Here is a 19,925-nt window from a genome sequence, read left to right as displayed (position 1 = left end):
CTGGATAGCTTATATAAATGGAGCCATACAATGTGAAGCTTTTCGTGTCCAACTCCTTTCCCTTAGCGTCATGTTTTCAAGGTTCAGCCACAGGTAAATCCTGTGGAAGAGCTTTTCTTTCTTCTGTTTAATGCTGATGTATTAGTCCATTTTCATCCTGTTATGAAGAAATACCCAAGACTGGGTAATTTATAAAGAAAAAAAGGTTTAATGGACTCACAGTTTCACACGGCTGGGGAGGCCTCACAGTCATGGTGGAAGATGAAGAGCAAAGGGAATTCTTACACAGTGGTGGGCAAGAGAGTGTGTGCAGGGGAACTGCCCTTTATAAAACCATCAGATCTCAAGAACTGCCCTTTATAAAACTGTCAGATCTCGTGAGACCTTTCCACTATCGTGAGAACACCACAGGAAAAACCTGCCCCCATGATTCGATTTCTACCTACCTGGTTCCTCCCTCCACACATTGGGATTATGGGAGCTACAGTTCAAGATGAGATTTGGGTGAGGACACAGCCAAATCATATCAGTTTGAGTAGCATCTTTAAGATATGTTGATGGCTGAGTGTGGTGGCTCACGCCTGTAACCCCACCACTTTGGGAGACCAAGGCAGGCAGATCACCTGAGGTCAGGAGTTCAAGACCAGCCTGGGCAACATGGCGAAACCCTGTCTCTACTAAAAATGCAAAAATTAGCTGGGTATAGTGGTCCCAGCTACTTGGGAGGCTTGAACCCAGGAGACTGGCTTGAACCTAGGAGGCAGAGGCTGCTGTGAGCCAAGATTGCACCACTGCACTCCAGCCTGGGGGACAGAGTGGGAAAAAAACCAAAACAAAGTGCTGATGCTTTGTAAGCCCTGGAAAGATCACCAGAGTCTATGGAGGCCAGGCTTTGTTCACGGAACCACGCTTGTCTTCTCTGCTGTATCCTGGCGTTGGCCCTGAGTTAGCTCTCTGGGGCCTGAACATCATCTCTTGCTCCTGGCCCTTGCTACTTTCTTTCTACCCTTGCTTTTCACCTCCCTGATTGGCCCCATGGTGCATACTTAGAACTGACGCTGCTTCTCAGTGAGGTTACCCTGCCTTGCCTCTGTATATTTGGATTCAATAGATCTTGAGAGAAAATGAACCTCACAGAAATCAGAGAAAGATAGAAGTGGGCTCCTAAATCTCCAGCACTTTTTATCTCGCTGGGTTGCCGTGAGGTCTTGTGGGAGAGAGGCAGGAGCAGATGGTGTCTTGATACCTGGGCAGGAAGAAGATGCTGACTTAGGATCACTCCTAGAAGAGGTGATTACCAGCACTTTGGGAGGCTGAAGCAGGTGGATCACTTGAGCTCAGGAGTTGAGACCTGGGCAACTTGGCAAAACTCTTGTCTCCACACACACACATAAAAAACCCCCAAAAACAAAAAAACAAAAATTAACTGGGTGTGGTGGCACACGTCTGTAGTCCCAGCTACTCAGGAGGCTGACGCACAGGAATCGCTTTAACCCGGGAGGCAGAGGTTGCAGTGAGTCAGGATTGTGCCACTGCACTCCAGCCTGGGTGACAGAGCGAGATCCTAGCACACACACACACAAAACCTTTTTAGTGTATTCCTGAAGTAAATTCATTATCAGAATTTAGACTTAAAAATGATTTGCCTGTGGCTTTTTCTCTTTATGTTTTATTGCGTTTTCACTTAAAACCCTAATATGTAATCAGTTCTATTGCTATTTTTGACTTCACCTGTTTTAACCTTTTCCTTAATTTGTATAGTTTCACTATGTTTTTAAACATTTTTGAAGTCATAGAATTTGTCCTGGAATTGGAAACATGCGTCTACTACATTTTAATAACTCTTAGCTGATTCTACTTAAGGTAAGAGAGCAGTTACTATTCAAGCAGCCCCGCACAGCCGCTAGGTGGTGCTCACATGCTATTGTAAATGGATTCAGGACTTGAAGTTTAATTATTTGGAAAAACATTTTGCCTTCATTTTAGGTAAATGCAGAAATTGACCCTATGTACTGTATGTGCTTTTTGGATTACAGATTTTTCAGCTTCCTTCTTATTCGTTGACTGCCTTTTCCACTACGGCATTATGGTCAAGCAGAATGACTCTAGAATGAGACTAAGTTCAAACACTGCCTCCATCATCCACTTGCTCTGTGACCTTGGGTAAGTCACTTAACTTCAGTTTTCTCATCTGAAATGGGATTAGTAATAATGCATACCTCTTGGAGTGGTTGTGAGAATTACAAAGTAAGTATATATTAAGCATACAATGTTATATATGTTTGAATCTATCGTTAATGTTTTTGTTTTTTGTTACGCATGGTTAATGACTTAGACAAATGTTTCCTAATACCAGTCCAAAGACCAGCAAACTCAGAACCACCTAAGGATCTTATTTAAGATGTCAGTTTCTGAGATCTATATCTGGAGCATCTATTTCAGTCATTTTGGGGTAGGGCTTAGGCAGGATCATTCTTTAAAAGCTTCTCAGTTGATTCTAAGGCTCAGCTAGATTTGGGGATATCGTTTCTACCCTAGTTCAATCAAAGTGTGTGAAGCTAACATTTACACACTGGAAATTTCCAGTTCCCCTTCAATATATAGTGTGCACCGTCCAAAGCTCTGTCTCCTGGATTTCCTCTCACCACTGCCATTCAAGGCCAGCTCCTGAATGAGGCTGTGCTGTAGCTCTTTTGGGCTGGCATCCTCAAACTCAGCTGATTTATGGGTCAGTGATATGCTGATTATTGGTTTAATCTTCAGTGTTTTCCTCCTCCATGGGCTGGTCATAAGGGACCTCCCATGTGGCCATAGACGTGAGCTCAAGAGAGGCACTAATGCAATAATGATGAATAAATGAGGTATGTGTTGCCTGCTTGCATAGCTTGCTATGCCCTTGATCTGGATATACTGCTTCCATTGTTCCATCAGTTACTGCTGTGCTTGCCCAACTGTGTGGCTTTGTGGATGTGGCAGGACCTCGCTCATCATGAATGACTGATACTTGGTGTCCCATGGTCAGGTATACCATGTCTTCTGCATCCAACAGCAGGCTAGCCTCCAACAGCAGGCCAGGAGCTGTTCTTTCCAAAGTTACATTGTTCTTGCTATAGCTGGCACTGTGTTGCTCTAGAACTCTGAGTATCTAAGTTGTGATGTGCCAGATGTGAATTGCCAAGCATGACAGGGTATCTTTTCAATCACCAATGCTGCTGGGTCATATGACCAAGCTATGGGGCCACTTGCCTCAAAGCCTGGACCTTTTGCTATTTTGGTTTCCAACAAAACTGGCAGCCTTTTGGGTCCCTTGCTATGTAGATGTGATCAGTATTCCCAATTGTGGAATTAATATTTCCAGAATCCAAAGAGTGTTGTGTTACATTCTTCGTTTTAGGAGGAGTGCGATGTAAAAATCTATTCTTTACTTTGGCCAAGATGTCCTGGCATGCTGCAGATCCTGGACTTTTAAAAGTGTGCTAATGTGGCAGGACCCTGAAACTTCATAGGATTTTCCCTCCCACTTTCTTTATTGCATGAGTCTGACTTACAAAGGTCCCAGCACACTTGCCACTTCCTGTTCACTGGGTCTGGTTCACATGTTGTCATCACCACGGTGATGTTCTGCAGAGGTCCAGCTGGCCCAGGTATCCTCAGACTATATGATGACATAGAGGGGAGAGTTAACATAGCCCTGGGTCAGTGCTCTAAGTGAATACCGTTGTCTGTTCCGAGTGAATGTGAACCATTTCTGATTCTCCTTTCTGATAGACATGAAAAGAGCACAGTCCCCAGATCAAAGGCTGCACAGCATGTACCTGGGCCTGTGCTTTAGTGAAGATACAACATATAACAAGGAAGCTTCAGAGCCAGCTGTGGGCTGCTACTTGTTTGAGTTTGCAGGAGTCTATCATTCTCCAGGACTGGTTTCTGCAGGACCAAATTAATTATATGGTGATATGAGAGGGGGCATATCCCTGCATTCTTGAGGTCTTTAAGGATAGTTCTATGCTCTAAGATCCAAACTTCCCTAACCCCTACCCCATAATGTCCTACTATTTTTGATGTACTATTTTGACTGGGATGGACAATTTTAGAAACTTTCCCTCAGGCTTTGTCACTGATAGCTCTTATTTCACACACCAAGAAATCTGTGCAGGTGGATGGTGACCCAAACACCCTGTATTAGTCCGTTTTCATGCTGTTGATAAAGACATACCTGAGACTGGAAAATTGATAAAGAAAGAGGGATTTAATGGACTTATGGTTCCATGTGGCTGGGGAGGCCTCACAATCATGGTGGAAGGCAAAAGGCATGTCTTACATGGTGGCAAGTAAGAGAAGAAGTTCAAGCAGAGGAAATGCTAGATGCTTATAAAACCATCATACCTCATGAGAACTCACTCACTTTCATAAGAACAGTCTAGGGCAAACTACTTCTGTGATTCAATTATCTCCACCTGGTCTTGCCCTTGACACATGGGGGTTATTGCAATTCAAGGTGAGATTTGGGTGGGGACACAGACAAACTGTATCATTCTGCCTCTGGCCCCTCCCAAATCTCAAGTTCTCACATTTTAAAACCAATCATGCCTTCCCAACAGTCCCTCAAAGTCTTAACTCATTCCAACATTAACCAAAAGTCCAAGTCCTAAGTCTCATCTGAGACAAAGGCAAGTCCCTTCTACGTATGAGCCTGTAAAATAAAAGTAAATTAGTTACTTCCTAGATACAATAGATTACAGGCTTTGGATAAATACAGCCATTTCAAATGGGAGAAATTAGCCAAAACAAAGGGGCTATGGGCTCCATGCAAGTCTGAAATCCAGCGGGGCAGTTAAATCTTAAAGCTCCAAAATGATCTTCTTTGACTCCATGTCTCACAGCCAATTCACATGGATGCAAAAGGTGGGTTTCCATGGTCTTGAGCAGCTCGGCTCCATGGCTTTGCATGGTACAGCCTCTCTCCCATGCTGCTTTCATGGGCTAGTGTTGAGTGTCTCCTGCTTGCCCAGGTGCGTGGTCTAAGCTGATGGTGGATCTACCATTCTGTGGTCTGGAGGATGGTGACCCTCTTCTCATAGCTCCACTAGGCAGTGCCCCAGTGCCCTACTATGAACCAGAACCGGTTCTGGATGTTACTACCTGGGAGGTAAAGGCATATAACAGGGAGGCCATGAGGGCGCTTTAAGTCTCCATGTATCAATGTCAACCATTCTGGTTCTGAAATTCATTCAGGTCTGAAAACTACACTGAGGGCCCTGATTTATTATTGGGCCAGTGGTCTTCAGCTTCCTGATCACCAAACATGAATTCTGCTGCTGCTGTAGATTGAGTGATAGTTGGGTTGCTGCTCTGCGTGGCCTCTAAGGGATGTGGTCCAGGCTGGAGTGCAATGATGTGATCTTGGCTCACTGCAACCTCTGCCATCCAGGTTCAAGCAATTCTCCTGCCTCAGTCTCCTGAGTAGTTGGGTCTACAGGCACGTGCTACCATGCCTGGCTAATTGTTGTAGTTTTAGTAGAGCTGGGGTTTCACCATCTTGGCTAGGCTGGTCTTGAACCCTTGATCTCGTGATCCACTCACCTTGGCCTCCCAAACTGCTAGGATTACAGGCATAAGCCACCACACTCGGCCTCTGATATTTTGAGTTCCTATCACCTCCATTGTTAGATGTCTCCTACCATCATTCCTGGCCTACGGAGAATGGCAGGCACTGAAGTTTTCAGTAACGCTGGCACCTCTTATCCGCACACTTCTTTGTGCTTTGGTAAGTGACCTACCTGCTGGACCCTCCAACAGAACAGCCTCTGGTATGTTCTCTGGCCTTAAGGGGTGCACCTGCTGTAGCTTCCCACTCTGTGAGTGTTTTGACTCTTTCCCCGTGTCTGCCATGATAATTCTGGCATTCCTGCTTCACTTAGTATGGCGATTTCTTGCTCCAGGCTTCCAAGAGCCATCCCATCATCATGCCAATACTGTGGCCTCATAATTTTTGTTGGGATGCTGTGTCCTCTCCACGTTCCCAGCATCCATTTGTATGTTGAAGCCCTAACCCTCAGTAGCTTAGAGTATGACTGTATTTGGAAATAGGTGTTTAAGGTTGAATGAAGTCATGGGGTGGGCTCTAATCCAATGACTGGTATCCTTATAAGAAGAAAAAAATGTGGACGTAGTTACAGGGGGATGACCATGTGAGGACACAGGGAGAAGGGGGCCACCTCTAAGCCAGAGAGAGAGGCCTGAGAAAACCAACCCTGGCTGGGTGTGTTGGATGCCTGTAATCCCAGCACTTTGGGAAGCTGAAGTGGACGGGTCATCTGAGGTCAGGAATTTGAGACCAGAGACCAGCCTGGCCAACATGCTGAAACCCCGTCTCTACTAAAAATACAAAAATTAGCTGGGTGTGGTGATACATGTCTGTAATCCCAGCTACTCAGGAGGCTGAGAAAGAATCACTTGAACCTGGGAGGCAGGTTGCATCGAGCCAAAATCAGTGCACTCCAGCCTGGGTGATAGAGTGAGACTCCTTCTCAAAAAAAAAAGAAAACAGAAAACAGTAACTTTGCTGGCACCTTCTATGATGGTTAGTTGTATGTGCCAACTGGCCTGGGCTAAGGGATGTGCAGATATCTGGTAACATATTATTTCTGGGTGTGCCTGTGAGGGTGTTTCTGGAAGGGATCAGCATTTAAATTAGGAGACTGAGTGAAAAAGATCTGCCCTCAGTGGTAAGCAGGCAGTATCCCACCGGGAAGGCACTGAGGGCCTGAGTGGAATGGAAAGCTGGAAGAAGGGAGCATTCTCTTCCTCTTCTTGAGCTGGGGCATTCATCTTCTCCTGACCTTGGACATCAAACCTACTGGATCTCAATGCTTTGAACCTGGGGTTTTACACCAGCACATTCCCTGGTTCTCAGACCTTTGGATTTGGACTGAGTTACACCAACTCTGGGTCTCTAGCTTGCAGACAGCGATTGTGGGACTTCTCAGCCTCCATAATCATGTGAGCTTTCCCCTCGATAAATGTCTTCCTTCTCTCTCATCTATCTTTCTTCTATTTATCACCTATCTATTATCCATCTATGTATCTATCTATCAACTATATATTAGTTTCTTAGTTATCTGTCCGTCTGGTTCTGTGTCTCTGGAGAACCCCGACTAATAACCTTTTTACCTCAGACATCTAGCTTCCAGGACCATGAGACAATAAAAGTCTGTTGTTTTAAGCTCCGGAGTCTGTGTTGCTTTATTATGGCAGCCCTAGCAGACGAATGCAGGTATTAAATCCTATATCATGAGAGAATGCTCCACTGTTAATAAACGCTTCCTTATCTGACTCTGTGTTCTGCCCCCTTGACCCAGAGCCCTGAGGACTGAGTCCCGCCACCCTCTCCTGGCTCCCACCAGCACATGTTGTATGGGGTTTGCAGCTCCCTCAGCATCTATCCCCTTGACATTGGCCTGGGAACCAGAAGAGGAAGAGGAGATGGATCCTGAGCGTATGATTGTTGGAATTCATTTGGGGTGGCTGGCAAAATATTAGCAAAATAAAGCAGCCAATGACCATCTCTAGCCCACGTGAATCACTGTAATGTAATGGTGTGAGAGTGCACTCATCCATCCATTGTCAGCGTCTTCAGGGCAGACCTCCACAGGTGGTGGTCGACATCTCAGGTGGTGATCCCGACATGATCGAGGTCACATATGATGTCTTGCAGGTAGAGGTAGAAGAGGAAGGGGAGATGGATCCTGGGTATGTGCTGTCTTGCAGACAGAAGTATCTGCAGAGTGTCTTCCAGCAAGAGGGAGGTGTGAGCCACTAAATAACTTACTCACGTAACCAAACACTGAATAACTTACTCACGTAACCAAACACTGAATAACTTACTCACGTAACCAAACACTGAATAACTTAATCACGTAACCAAACACTGAATAACTTACTCACGTAACCAAACACGGAATAACTTACTCACGTAACCAAACACTGAATAACTTACTCACGTAACCAAACACGGAATAACTTACTCACGTAACCAAACACTGAATAACTTACTCACGTAACCAAACACTGAATAACTTACTCACGTAACCAAACACTGAATAACTTACTCACGTAACCAAACACTGAATAACTTACTCACGTAACCAAACACTGAATAACTTACTCACGTAACCAAACACTGAATAACTTACTCACGTAACCAGACACTGAATAACTTACTCACGTAACCAAACACTAAATAACTTACTCACGTAACCAAACACTAAATAACTTAACTTATTCACGTAGCCAAACACTGAATAACTTACTCACATAACCAAACACTGAATAACTTACTCACGTAACCAAACACTAAATAACTTACTCATATAACCAAACACTAAATAACTTACTCACGTAACCAAACACTAAATAACTTAACTTACTCATGTAACCAAACACTGAATAACTTACTCACATAACCAAACACTAAATAACTTACTCACGTAACCAAACACTGAATAACTTACTCATATAACCAAACACTAAATAACTTACTCATATAACCAAACACTGAATAACTTACTCATGTAACCAAACACTGAATAACTTACTCATATAACCAAACACTAAATAACTTACTCATATAACCAAACACTGAATAACTTACTCATGTAACCAAACACTGAATAACTTACTCATATAACCAAACACTAAATAACTTACTCACGTAACCAAACACTGAATAACTTACTCATGTAACCAAACACTGAATAACTTACTCACATAACCAAACACTAAATAACTTACTCATGTAACCAAACACTGGATAACTTACTCACATAACCAAACACTGAATAACTTACTCATGTAACCAAACACTAAATAACTTAGGTAACCAAACACTGAATAACTTACTCACGTAACCAAACACTAAATAACTTACTCATGTAACCAAACACTGAATAACTTACTCACATAACCAAACACTAAATAACTTACTCATGTAACCAAACACTGAATAACTTACTCACATAACCAAACACTGAATAACTTACTCATGTAACCAAACACTAAATAACTTAGGTAACCAAACACTGAATAACTTACTCACGTAACCAAACACTAAATAACTTACTCATGTAACCAAACACTGAATAACTTACTCACATAACCAAACACTAAATAACTTACTCATGTAACCAAACACTGAATAACTTACTCACATAACCAAACACTGAATAACTTACTCATGTAACCAAACACTAAATAACTTACGTAACCAAACACTGAATAACTTACTCACGTAACCAAACACTAAATAACTTACTCACGTAACCAAACACTAAATAACTTACTCACGTAACCAAACACTGAATAGCTTACTCACGTAACCAAACACTGAATAACTTACTCACGTAACCAAACACTAAATAACTTACTCACGTAACCAAACACTAAGTAACTTACTCACATAACAAAACACTAAATAACTTACCCAAACACTAAATAACTTACTCATATAACCAAACACTAAATAACTTACTCATATAACCAAACACTAAATAACTTACTCATGTTTTGGGAAAATAAACTCTATTCTGGAGCCTCAGAGAGTTCAGGGATTCCAGGGATTCAGGATCTCCTGTATCAGGGTATCATTCCTTCCCAGTGGGAGCCCTGATTTTGGCCATAGCTGACTTGTCTAGTTGGGGGTTAAAGTTCTGTGATGCTCTGCTGTGTTCGTAACTAAGCTCTAAGCCCCATCCTTAGCTTTTTCTGCCTCTTGAGTATGAGTGACAGAGTCCCTTCACATGATGGCCAGGCTATCTCTGGCTTTCACTCATAGCCTTTAATTCATGGTCAGTGTCCTTAGCCTTTTCTTGTCAGTCTAACATCACTCGTCCTTAGCAACATCCAGGCAATCTCACTGGCTTTATCACTCCTCTTTCCTGTATGTATTTCTCAAATAGCTGATGCTCAACTCAGCACAGGCTCTTGCATTTCCTGTCCCTGGTAACCCTCCCCACAGTTCACTCTTGTGAAAGTCTTAATAATTCCACTGTTACTTTTTAATTATATTTATTTTAGAGACAAGGTCTCACCCAGTCTGGAGTGCAGTGACACAATCACAGTTTACTACAGCCTTAACTACTTGGCTAAAGTGATCCTCCTGCCTCAGCCTCCCAAGTAGTTGGAACTACAGACAACGTGCCACCACATGTGGCTAATTTTAAAGTTTTTTTGTAGAGCTGGCATGTCACTGTGTTGCTCAGACTGGTCTTGAACTGCTGGCCTTGAGTGATCCTTTCACCTTGGCCTCCCAAAGTGTTCACTGCTACTGTGAGTGGGGGGCAATGTGATGGGGTCCTCATTGCTGGCTAGGCAGTGAGCAATATGTCTCCAAAATCCGAGGAGGCAGACCCCTGGGGGAGACTGGACTACTGGAAGTTTGTCTATGGGCACTCCTGTGATCAAGGAGAAGAGAAAGCAAGAAGTGACAGATAACAATTTGATAATGCCACCGTCATCCTGTGGGAAGCTGGCATGGCCTTAAGAGTCCTGCTGAGCTGGGGTCAGAGGCGCAGGCCATCATGCTCCTGGTCCACCCCTCATTGGACACTGGCTGTCACAGGAAAAGGGTGTGGGTAAGGTGACTTCCTTCAGCCAAAGGCAGCATCTGCAAAGGATGGACAGCTGAAAGCTGCCACTGCCATCCTTTTCAGCTCTGGGGAAGGGCATCCTTTAGTCCTGAAGGGGGATGTGGGGAATGCAGAGAACATGCATGACTGTAACCCAAAGCTTTCATTGGGGAAAACTGGAATTTCATGTGGGCAAAGCTTAGTGCTGCTGCCTCCTTTGGGTGACTGGAACTGAAATTGTGCCATAAACCAGAAGTCACACTTGGACCAAGTGTATTATTGTTTCAGGATTTATCCTTCTTATTTCTTGAATGTAAGTCCTTTCTTTCCCCCAGTTTTTAATTTTTTTATTTCAGTAAGTTTTTGGGACACAGGTGGTGCTTGGTTACATGAGTAAGTTCCTCAGTGGTGACTTCTGAGATTTTGGTGCACCGATCACCTGAGCAGTGTACACTCTACACGGTGTGTAGTCTTTTATCCCTCACCACCCCCACCCTGAGTTCACAAAGTGCAATGTGTCATTCTTATTCCTTTGCATCTCCATAGCTTAGCTCTCATGTATCAGTGAGAACATATGATGTTTGGTTTTCCATTCCTGAGTTACTTCATATATATATATGTATATGATATATGTACACACACACACACATCAATTTTCCTTATCCATTCATTGATTGATGGGCATCTGGGCTGGTTTCATATTTTTGCAAATTTTGCTGCTATAAACATTCATGTGCAAGTATCTTTTTCGTATAAAGACTTCTTTTCCTCTGGGTAGCTGCCCAGTAGTGGGTTTGCTGGATCGAATGGTAGATCATTTTTAGTTCTTTAAGGAATGGCTACACTGGTTTCCATTCCCACCAACAGTGTAAAAGCGTTCCCTTTTCACCGCCTCCCTGCCAACATCTATTATTTTTCAATTATGGCTATTCTTGCAGAAATAAGGTGGTATCACATTGTGGTTTTGATTTGCATTTCCCTGATCGTTAGTGATGTTGAGCATTTTTCCACATGCTTGTCGGCCATTTGTACATCATCTTTTGAGAATTGTCTATGCATGTCCTTAGCCCACTTTTTGATGGGATTGTTTTTTTTTTGTCTGAATGCAAGTCTTTTCCATGAAGTTGTGCTATTCTGAAGGCTCAGGCCATACTCAGCCATCTCAGTCCCTGGGGCACCAATTCTCAGGTGTGAATCTGTGCCTCCACCTGACGCTGGGCTGTCATCATGCTAGAAGTGGCAGTGAGGCAATCTAGCTGTCACTGCACCCTGGGAGCTGGTGAAGGTGAATTGGGGGAACTGCAGACATAGACACAACTAGCTCACACAGGTTTGAACTGCACAGCCCAGAGTCGACCACAACAAAAGCTTCCAAGAGGAAAGGTCAGACCCATGAAGTGCTATTTGTTTTCAGTGAAACTTCATCCCTCCCACTTAACACCCGTCTAACCAGCCATGGAATCAATTATCACGTGTCAGCCTGAAATCTGACACAAGAAATGAAAGAAGGACACAGCCTCCCTAGGGACCGGGGTCGGGGGGAGGCGCAGCAGGCAGGCAGAGAGAGAGAGAGGACTTAGAAAACTCTCGGCGGGAAGTCGTGAGTGAGCTGCTCTTGCCTGGTGTGAAGGGTTAATCCAGGCTGGGACCCTGGCCTGCTTTTGAGCCACATCAGTGTGACTGGTCTGGACCATTGGGTGTGGTTATTTGACTTTGGTTACATTGGTTGCTCCATTTGATAATTGAAGGCCAAAAGTTTCTAGATGTGCATTGTTGCATGGAGCTCCAGAAGGGAGAGCTCCTGGCAGGTCTTGCTGGGCTGCTGTGCTTCTTGGAGTTGACTGAGGTGCTACGTGCCTCAGGCTTCTGCTAAATGTGGTTTTGGCTCCTCAGAGAACATCCATTTAAGGTGGTGTCTTTTTCTTTCTTTCTTTCTCTCTCTCTCTGTGTGTCTCTCACTCACTCTCTCACTTTCATTCTCACTCTCACGCTCACTTTGTTGCCCAGGCTGAAGTGCAATGGCATGGCCTCGGCTCACTGCAAATTTCACTTTCTAGGTTCAAGTGATTCTCCTGCCTCAGCCTCATGAGTAGCTGGGATTACAGGCCCTCATCACCACACCTGAGTAATTTTTGTATTTTTAGTAGAGACGGGGTTTCACCGTGTGGGCCAGGTTGGTCTTGAACTCCTGACCTCGTGATCTGCCCGCTTTGGCCTAGCCAAAGTGCTAGGATTACAGGTGTGAGCCGTGTCCAGCCTTCTTTTTTTTTTTTTTTTTTTTTTTTACCATTTTCTTTAAGTTCTGGATACATGTGGAGAACATGCAGGTTTGTTACACAGGCATACGTGTGCCATGGTGGTTTGCTGCACCTATCAACCTGTCACCTAGGTTATAAGCCCCACATGCATTAACTATTTGTCCTGACGCTCTCATTGCAGCACTATTCATAATAGCAAAAACATGGAATCAACCGAAATGCCCATCAGTGATAGATTGGATTAAGAAAATGTGGTACATATACATATGGAATACTATGCAGCCATAAAAAGGAATGAGATCGTGTGCTTTGCAGGGACTATGGAATACCATAATATCCCATGGTGTATATGTCATCCTCAGCAAACTAACACAGTAACAGAAAACCAAACCCTGCATGTTCTCACTCATAAGTGGGAGTTGAACAATGAGAACAGTTTCTACATTTAAGTAAGTCTCAAGAAGAGACCTCCAAGGGCTGCTCAGGGGGAGCCCGCCAAAGTTTTATGGAGAAATCCTGGTGATGAGGAGTTAGCCTGGTGTGTTTCACCGGGTCTGTCAAAAAAGAAAAAAAAAGACAATTCCCAAAGGTAAGGATTTTGTTAATAAGGGACACCTATACTCTGAAATTTTATTTAACAGAATTGTAGGATCAAGACCTTGCTTGTCTTTGGAGAGAGCATTAGATAAATATTTTCTACTTTGTTCTGCAAGAGGTGTTGCCATGCAGGTGGCCGTACTCCACTCGGATGTTTGATTACACTGGAACATGGGGACAGAAAGAGGATGCATTGCTCCCGATATCCATACGGTCATCAAAAGACATTTCCATTGATGGCAGGAAATTCATGACTTTAGTGAAAGGCAAAGATTTTGCTTGACCAGCTGATTAAAATAGTCAGTGGAACAAACTGGCAGCCCTAATGAATGAGGCTATGAATTGTCTTTGCTGCTGTTGATGTGAGTTCTATTTAGTCTTTTGATATTGACACGTCTTTATGACACTACTGTAAGATTATTTCTTTTCTTCTAATCTAAATGGTGTTCAGTCTTTGCCTTGTCTGTAGAGAGATACTGTGGGCTTTCCTTCTCTTTCCTTTTTCAAAGCGATGCCATCTACACGCATGGTTTTATTTACTGTCTGAATAGTAACAATCCTTTTATCTTTAAACGGGGTCTTCCTTTCCCCAGGTTTGGAGCTGCACCTCTGTCTCTGGGAAGCAATTACTCCCCCTGTCTCCCAGGTGCCTTAAACTCAGCATCGGTCATTTTTCCTTGCTTGTTCACGTCTATTCTCCGTTTTAAATCTGGGCACAAAAGCCCAGGCGTCACTTAGGCTTGAAACCTGAGAGACTTTCTTGGTCCACCCTGCCCCCACTCCACTGTCCTCTATGTCTAAGTGGTCACCGATCTCGCTATTGATTTTTCATGGTCACCCTCTCACTGGTCCTGCCACGTGGTCAGCCTTATACCCCCGTCCCCTTTTCCTGCTTCCCCGCCAGCTTCCATGTTCTAACCTGTGGCTTTTCCACCTGTTTGCATCCTGCTGGACTGCGCTTCCCTCCCCAACTCTTTCCTCTTTAACCAGTGAACTTTAAGACTCATATCAGGCCTCACCTTTTATTTTAAAGGAATCAAGAATTACGTGTTTTTAGAATCTGATCTCCTCTTGCGTTTTTTCCGTCTTCCTAGATTACACCCCTCTCTCTCCACCTCTCCCAGTTGGAAAGTCTTGAATTATCATTTCCCCTCATCCCAGATGGCATCTGTTACTGAATATTGACTTACTACTGAATTTTGATTGTTCTGTTTTGTTTCCATCATTACATTCCAGGTGCAAACCTGGTGCACTTGTCTCGTAGAGAATCTTTCCTTCTCTTTCTTCGACTTCCATGTTGTCTGCAGGCTTACCCTGAGATTCATCCTTCTAAAGTGCTTTGTTCAAAACCTTATCTGAATCCATGTCCTGCAGAGAAATGTCCTGACTTTCTAGCATGGCATTTGGAGCCCTTTACAATCTGATCTTAATTTATCACCTTAGCAACAGGTGCTCTCAGTTCCCAGACACCCTGCCTCAGAGCTGTGCCATCCGGTCTATGGCTGTGTTGTTCTTGACTGAGGTTCCCTAGTTGTTGAGATCTTATTTACCTTTTTTGTGCTAATTTAAATAGAACTACTGGCCAGGCCTGGTGGCTTAGGCCTGTAATCCCAGCACTTCAGGAGGCTGGAGACAGAACCTAATACCAGAAATTGACTGGCATGCTCTTCAGAATCCTGAAGTTTACCTTGGATCTTTTCAAAGTCTTTCGTCATGATTGATGAATCTTTTCAACATTGTGCAAAATTCACAGGCTCTCAGTAAAAGATAAAATCAAATAGGGATGAGTCACGTGAACACAGGAGTTCAAGACCAGCCTGAGCAGCATGGCAAAACCCTGAGTCTGCTAAAATACAAAAAGTAACCAGGTGTGGTGGTGTGCACCTATAATCTCAGCTGCTTGGGAGGCTGGGGTGACAGAATTGCTTGAGCCTTGGAGGTTGAGGCTGCAGTGAGCCATGATTGTACCACTACACCCCAGCCTGGGTGACAGCGAGACCTTGTCTAAAAAAAAAAAAAAAAGAAAAATTAGAAGTACCATGTGCAGAGCCTCCAGATTTTCCTAGTGAGAACAGAGAGCTTTTTCCTTTGCAGCCTCCATTTCTTGCTACAGAATCAATACTTCTATTTTGCTATGTAACACAGTCTGGCCAGCTTCATGGATACTTAGTTACCTGTTTTCCACTGGATGACTTAGGGATGTGTTTTACTGCTGGCTGTTCAGGTGCCTTACTACTGAATCCATTGTAAGCCGTGGGAGATCTTGTATTTTAAATTTATATTTTGAAAAGAGAGTTCTTTATGTTTGGTTGGTGTTCCTTATTTAACTGTCACTATCATCACTTCTAAAATCTCTGTTAACATGATCGACACACACTGATTATCTTTTGCCTTTTTACAAATTTAATGCAGCAAAACACTCAATATTTGAAAACATTGTGAATTCATATAAGTATGATTGAAAAAGGTTTCTGCATTGTTGATTTGAAAACAATTGCTTGATGGATTTCAACTTTGTTTCAAAGTAGAGCCTATAAACTAAGCTGGAATTGAGCACTGCAGGGTTTCTCTGGATTTGGCCAAGCATGGCTCCCACCTGGGGGATTCACCTTACGTTTCTTTTACAGTAACCTCTGATGTTCAGGGAATGGATCAGTGGAAAAGAGTAGCCTAAAACGTATCTTGCTACAGAATAAATGAATGTCAGATGATACGCACACACACATATGTGTATACGTATATTCATGTACATATATGAATCTCAACATGTGGACAGCAGATGATTTTTAGATACACTGACAGGCTCATCATGTCTTCGTAGCCAAATCCTCCACGAGGCTCATTGTTCTGAAGTTGAAATACAAGAAGTTGACTGTCCGGTATGCTCTTCAGAATCCTAAAGTTTAACCTGGATCCCTTTGAAGTCTTTTATTATGATTGATGAATCCTTTCAACATTGTGCTAAATTCAAAGGTCCTCAATAAAAGATAAAATCAAAGGACTTACCAATTAAGAATACCACAAAAGACTGGAAATCAGGTGAAAATGTGGCATGAGCATTAATACTAAATGTAAGGGCCTGTATCAATCACTATACATTTCAAAAAAGTTTGGAAACATTACAAACTTTGAGGAAAGGTGCACACGACTGATTGCAGAAACTATCTGGGGAATATTCGAGTGCTATTTTTGACAGACATAAATTCCAGTTTGGTACCTTTCCCCAGTAAATGTTTTATAATAGAGTTTGGCATTGCAGAGCATGGGGTGGAGAATGCTCTGTACCTGCCTGTTTGACAGCAGAGTGTCCAGGAGCTGGCTGGGCTTTGGCCCCATGTCTGTGTCAGCCCCAATGGGATAAATCTTGCCTTCTTTTTTTTTTTTTGAGATGGCATCTCACTCTCTTGCCCAGGCTGGAGTGCAGTCATGCGATCTCAGCTCACTGCAACCTCTGCCTCTTGGGTTCAAGTGATTCTCCTGCCTCAGCCTCCCGAGTAGCTGGGACTACAGGTGCATGCCACCATGGCTGGCTAATTTTTTGTATTTTTTAGTAGGGATCGGATTTCACTGTATGAGCCAGGATGGTCTTGATCTCCTGACCTTGTGATCCACCCACTCAAAGTGCTGGGATTATAGGCATGAGCCATCATGCCCGGCCTTTTTTTTTTTTCCTGGAGACTGAGTTTTGCTCTTTTTCCCAGTCTGGAGTACAGTGGCATGATCTCAGCTTACTGCAACCTCCACCTCCTGGGTTCAAGCAATTCTCTTGCCTTAGCCTTCCAAGTAGCTAAGATTACAGGTGTCCACCATGACACTCAGCTAATTTTTTGTATTTTCAGTAGAGATGAGGTTTCACCATATTGGCCAGGCTGGTCTTGAACTCCTGGCCTCAGGTGATCTGCCCACCTCGGCCTCCCGAAATGTTGGGATTACTGGCATGAGCCACTGTACTTGGCCAGCTTGCCCTTTTTTAGAGAGGCTGGTATTATGTTTAGATGGACAGGGTTATCACCCACTGGCTAAGATTTTGGTGTCCTTGGCAAGAACTTCTGAGGATATGACTTACCCTGTATTCCACTCTCAATACTGCAAGATGACTGAGCACAAGACTGAACTGCTAACACCCCTGGGAGGGAGATAAATAATTTCCCTATGAAACCTACAGCAGAAGAGCTACTTTATCTTCCATTTGTGAGAAAATAAGAGGTCAGTGAGTGACCATGAATTTTCCCAGGGAGAGCAAACAGAAATCTCCAGACCACCCCGGGCAAGCATCCACATCACACTGGGGAAGCAACACATTTGAAAGAGGTTTTCAAAATGAGGATCAGCATCTGATCCTTTTGTTTTCCTCCAATTTTTTTTAAAAATGAAAAATAATCAGCACATGATGTGTTAGGAGGGGGTTTATTAAGGAGTATTGACTCACACAATCACAAGGTGAGGTCCCAGAATAGGCCATCTGTAAGCTGAGGAGAAAGGAAGCCAGTCCAAGTCTTAAAGCTTAAGAACTTGGAGTTGATGTTCAAGGGCAGGAAGCATCCAGCATGGGAGAAAGATGGAGGCCAGAAGACTCAGCCAGTCTAGTGTTTCCACGTTCTCCTGCCTGCTTTTATTCTGGCCGCACTGGCAGCTGATTAGATGGTGCCCACCTACACTGAGGGTGGGTCTGCCTTCCCCAGCCCACTGACTCAAATGTTAATCTGCTTTGGCGGCACCCTCACGGACACACCCAGGAACAATACTTTGCATCCTTCAATCCAATCAGGTTGACGATATTAACATCACAGAGAGCTCTTTGTCCAGCCCAGTCCTGCCGTTCCCTGTAGACTTGTTGCAGTCTGTTATGCTCTGGATCAGATGTCTCTTTCTGACCCTCTTTTCTGTTTAGGGGGCAATCCATAGTCTTTTGCTGGCATCCAGGGTCATCTAGACACAAGCCCAAATGTACTCTTGCAGGCTCATGTCCCCTAGTTCTTGGCATTAATTCTTTATCCAAGTCAAAAATGACCCTTTTGAGCACCTTTAACCTGCCTCTCTCGGTACCTTTGTTAATGTCACTTGCTGATCCCCAGAATGTTTTGTCTCCTTTATTCCCATCCAATAGAAACTTCACATAGACTCAAAGACCCACTCACATCTCACACCTCCAGGAAAGCTTCCTGGACCATCCAAGATAATGGTACCATTTTTTCTTACCTCTAAAGTGTCCCCTGCTTGGGCATTCTTGTGCCATTTAGTCCATGGTGTCTGCTGCTGTCATCCTGTATACACATGTTGGAAACACTGGGCTGCTGAAAGCTCATAGAAAATACAGGAGGTTCCCTTCTCCTTTTCTATTGGTCAGCACTTGGCATAAAGCCTGCCTATGTAGCAGCTGCTCAGCATAGTTCGTGGGGCTCACTTGGTCAGTAGTTCACAGATATACCCGTTTATTCATTTCTTCCTTGAATACCTACTCTGATAGGCTCTGTGATTGTTCCTGGAAATATAGCCATGAACAATGAAGTCACAGTGTCTGTCTTCATGGAGCTCATAACCTCATGGGGAAAACAAGTAATCTCACAAATAACAATGATAAAACTCACTGGGGCTCACCTGTTCTGACGGCCCGCTCTGTGCCAGTGCCTGTGCCACATACTTTCCTCATATTATTTCATGTTATTCTCAATACAACCCTGGGGTAAGCAAGATGATCGCCTTCTTACAGATCAGGGGATGGAAGCTTAGTGAGTCTCTTAGGTTAGCTTGTCCCAAGGAGCCTGGCTAATGAGTGGGATGATGGGAGGTTGACCAAGTCTGTCTGGCTCCATGGTCGGTGTCTTAACCATCACGTGATTTCAGTAATTACCAATATTACAGTGGTGACAGATACCACAAATGCCACATGTGCTGGTTTCCTGTTGCTGTATAACAAATCACCGCAAACTTAGTGGCTTAAAACAACACCGATTTCTTTTCTTACCATTCCGTGAGTCAAATCCACCACGGATCTCATCAGGATATCACCAAGCTGTAGCCATGACTGTGCTCTTTCTAGAGGCTCTGGGGGGAAACCCATGTCCTTGATATTTCCCCCTTCTGGAGGCACCCACATTCCTTGGCTCATGGTCCCTTCCTCCATCTGCAAAGCCAGCAATGTCACTTCTTTGACCCACCCTTTGTCTTCCATCTTCCTATCTCCTTCTGATGGCAGGTGAGGAAGGTTCTCTGCTTTTAAGGACTCTTTTAATAAAACTGGGCCCGCCTGGATAATCCAATGTATGCTCCCCATCTCAAGACTCTTAGCTGAATCACATATGCACTCATGTGGTGACCCCAATGTGACACTCGTCACAGCTGGTGCCCGAACAAGAGCACCAACATGATGGACGCCACAGATGTTCCCCAGGTTAGAAGACCTTTTCTCGTGTGAAGTAATATATTCACAGGTTTTAAGGATCAG

This window comes from Callithrix jacchus, chromosome 21 (assembly GCF_049354715.1).
Source record: "Callithrix jacchus isolate 240 chromosome 21, calJac240_pri, whole genome shotgun sequence".
Taxonomy (NCBI): domain Eukaryota; kingdom Metazoa; phylum Chordata; class Mammalia; order Primates; family Cebidae; genus Callithrix; species Callithrix jacchus.
Note: the sequence above shows the minus strand (reverse complement) of the source record.